This window comes from Quercus robur, chromosome 6, assembly GCF_932294415.1.
Source record: "Quercus robur chromosome 6, dhQueRobu3.1, whole genome shotgun sequence".
Taxonomy (NCBI): Eukaryota; Viridiplantae; Streptophyta; class Magnoliopsida; order Fagales; family Fagaceae; genus Quercus; species Quercus robur.
Genome location: NC_065539.1, coordinates 26,492,743 through 26,496,989, shown reverse-complemented (window position 1 = coordinate 26,496,989; position 4,247 = coordinate 26,492,743).

Genomic DNA, 4,247 nt, shown 5'->3' with positions numbered 1-4,247 from the left:
AGAGACCCACGATCCACGAAAAACCACCACAGCCCAACCACATCCAACATCGCATCCCGGCCACACCCAAGACCCACAAAGTCGAGATGCAGAGAGAAAGGAAAACAGAGAGGCGGAGAGAAAATGAAAGAAAGAGTAAGGAGTGGACAAAGAGCACGAGATTGGCGGTGGCATGTGGGTCTGGAGTTAGTGCAGAGATCGGAGGGTAATCTGATGGTGGAGGAATTGTATTCGGATTGGACAGTGGGGATGGAGATAACAGCGATGATGGTGATGAGGAGAAAGCATATGGGTTTGGAGAATAACGGCGGCATGTTTTGGCAAGCTATGGAGGGCTTGCTTGAGAGAGAGAGACACCAGAAGGAGAGAGGGACAGAGAGCACGAGAGAAAGTGAAAAGGAAGAAAGAAATAATAAAAATTTGTAGTGGTGAAAGAGTTGGCTGAGATGGTGAGAGGGAGAGGAAGAAGCTTGAGTGAGATGGAGTGACAGAGGAGAAGTGAGAAGAGATTTGGGAAGGAGACAAATACAGAAGAGAGAGAGAAAGAAATTAATAAAAAATGATAGCATGTTGCTACAATGCGGTCTCAAAAATAAGAGCTCACTGTAGCAAGATTGCAAATTTTTTAACATATGCAATCTTTGATGGAGCAAGTTTTTGGGGTTATAAATGCTAAAAAAAACATCTTTTAGCATATGCAATCCTTAATGGGAATGCTTTAAGTCCGTAACACACCACACACACTAACACCACATATTCAATGACACACTCTGGGAGTCCCTCTAGTCTTTAAAGCCCCACCACTCATTACTCACATAAGAAATGCTATCAAATTTCAAATAGAGAAAGAAAAGTCTAGGGAATAAAAGAAAACAACAACAGAGACACCAGAGAGAGATGCAAGCTCACAAGTTGCAACATACCATTGAATTGGTCACCCACTTTGCCTATTTCTAACCAATTGCTGATGTTTTCACTTTGCCTCCTCACATAGTCACGCCTTCACAAGCATCTTTGATTAGCTTTCTGCTCTTTTTTTTTTTCTTTTTTTTTTGGAATTTGATGGAATGGTTTTGGGATACTGTTGTGGTATTGAGTTCATATTGGTTTTGTTTAAATTTTTCAAGGGCTGGGTCTAAAGTTGTTTGATTGGGCTAAATTTTCTTTAGCTTTTCTCTTGGTCATTTTGTGATTGGGCTAATTTTTTTGAACTTGCTAATTTGTATTTTGGGATTCTAGTCTCTAGATCAGTTACTATAAATAATTTAGGGGGGCCATTGCCCCCCAAAGCCAAAGAATGGCTCCGTCCTTGGTGTTTAGCTAGAATAGGAGTTCTAGAAAATAATCCATGAGAGTGTGGTCAAAAGAATCCCAATTGACAATTATTCTTCTATGAGGATGCAAGAAATATATTGGGTAAATTATAGTAAACCCACTTGTGGTTTGGCTCAAATTCTCGTTGCCTACTTGTGGTTTAAAAGTTGTTACTTTACCTACTTGAGATTTGCTCCATTTATCTCCCGTAACCCACCTCTATTAAAAACATGGGCAAACATGTATTTTTGCACCTCTTTTATGTTTCTCTCCTCTATAAAAAAAAAAATAATAATAATAATAAGAATAATAAAAACGTAAGAGAAAACAAGATCAAAAAGTAAGAGTTTTGTAAAAATTAATATTTGAAAACCTATGTTCAAAACTCGTAGCAACAATTACAAGAATGCAACAAAATCAAACGAAAAACCCAAAATAAATCTTAGCACATAGCAATTGGATTGGGTCTTATTTTTTGTGTATTTTACTAGGAAGCATGGGTGTGGATTTGGGTTTGGGTGTAGGTGTCGTGCGGCGACTTGGCCATTTTTGAAAAAGTAGGGTACAAGTGCAGCAGGATACGGTTATTAATAAAATATTAAATATATTATTATTTATATTTTCTATATATTGCTAAACATATTTTTTTCATATAATGGTAAACATATACCAATTTAAGAGTAATAGTAGATAATAAAGTGAATGCATAACAATAGAGAAATATTATGTTCACAATATTTTCATAACATATTCAAAGTGACAGGTTATTATGAGTAGATATTGATGGGCAAAAAATTAAATTTTAGTTGTAAATTCAAATTAGAACAAATAAAAACTTTAAACATATAATTTATTGTAAAAATATTGTAAACAATTACTTCTCCTAATAATAATACCTCTTTTTTGTTCGTATAAATAAGCATTAATATATATTATATACCACTGTATGTACTACCTAGTCTGACACTTGCTTAGGTTTTTTTTTTTTTTTTTTTTTTTTTTTTTTTTTTAATATAATTTCTTTGTCATTTCCAAAACTAATAACGTGTGGTCTTTGTAAAAGACTAAAAGTTGAAACCTAAAAATAGGAATGGTAACGGGTCGGATTCGGGCCGGGTTTTTCAATACCCGAACCCGACCCACGGGGCAAGACCCGTAACCCAGACCCAGCCCATTTAGGATACTGGGTTTTTTTCCGGGGCCACGGGCCCCGCGGGTCCCGTTTAGGGATTGGGCCAGAAAGTACAAGAGCATTATTTATTTTTGATCAAGATAAAACTCTTATTGGCCTTTGAAACAAAAGAGAGAATAGAGAATAATAATAATAATAATAGCAAGACATTCTCTTTCTTTGGATCCAACTTAATTCTCTATACATTTTTGGATGCTCCTTCAAATTCTACCACAATCGCCTCTGCACAGTGGCTAAAAATGTTTAACTCTACTGTTCTCCAATGGCCGTAACTAAACATAAAATTCGATTTTTATTTTTTGTTTCGTAATTCCTCATTTCTTTGTCAAATCCATTTATATCCTGTAATACTGGCCCAAGAATATTGATAGAAACCTGTATAAGACAAAATCCAAATCACAAAAAAAAATTAAAAAAAAAAAAGAAAAAAAGAAAAAAAAGAAGAAGAAGAAGAAGATATAGATTCACACCTCTAAAACCGAAAGTCCAAGATTGGAAGATCCTCAGTGATTGCGGTTGGAGTAGGTGATGAACGGTCCTTAAGCTGAAGCTCTGATCGTACGAAGACAATGCGTGTTGCAACTCCTTGTCGTCGATCAAGCCACTCCCGTCCTGATCAGCGATCTTGAAGCAGGCGACGACGTTCGGATTGGTTCCGGGAGGAAACGCCGACGATACCAGAGACGCGAATGGGCTGCCTAACCAGGAGCAGAGGGAGGGTAGCCGGAGCCGGAGGAGTAGTCTTTAGGTGGCTTGTTTTCCTTTGGAGGCTTGTGAGGGTCGGACTGAAGGAGGGAGGGAGGCATGAGGGACTGTCAGACTGAGGGAGGGAGGCTGCTGAAGAGTGAAGAGTGAAGAAATGAGGGATTAGTTAGGGTTAGATTATAGGTATATATATAGGGTAGTTTTGTAATTTCAGGATACTGGGTTTTACACGGGTCAGGTTTCGGGCCGGGTCTCAGGTTTTTTAATAAAACCCGAACCCGACCCGAACCCGCTTCGGATTTTTTTTTAAACCCATACCCGACCCTATTCCTAATCGGACCGGGTAAAACCCGGCCCATTAGGATCGGGCCGGACCGGGTATCCGCGGGTCGAGCAAAAATTGCCATCCCTACCTAAAAAGAGTACTAGACTCTAGAAGACAATAGAAACATAAATTAAAAGAGGAAAAGACCAGTGCGAAATGAAGAAGAAGAAGAAGACAGTAGAAACATAAATTAAAAGAGGGAAAGACCAGTGCGAAACGAAGAAGAAGAAAAATGGCGACCTGTGACATGGTGGTGACCTGGGTTTGTAGGTTATTTATTTATTTTTTATTTTTTTAAACATGTATTTCGACCTAAATCGAAAAACGAGAAAAAAAAAAAAAAGGACTCACCACTGACGCACGTGCAACCGCGTCGACAACCGCATAGCACGTTCGTGCGTGTCGGGTGCGGGTGCGGCTCCCCCTGGAGCCACACCCGTGCTTCCTAGGTATTTTATATACATCAAAAAATTCATATTTCAAAGCCAAACCAAAAAAAACCCACAAACCTGAAAAATCAAAATTCTCTCTTTATTTGACTTGTGTCTCTGTCTCTTCCTCTTTCTCTTACCTGGGTCATTAATAAAAAAGTTTTTTTTTTTTTTTTTTCCTTTTCTTTTCTGAAACAATTCAGTATTTTGTTCAGGAATCGAGCATAAATTGCAAGGGTATAAGGTTGTGTTGGTGCCGCTTGGGAAGTTGGAGCATAAG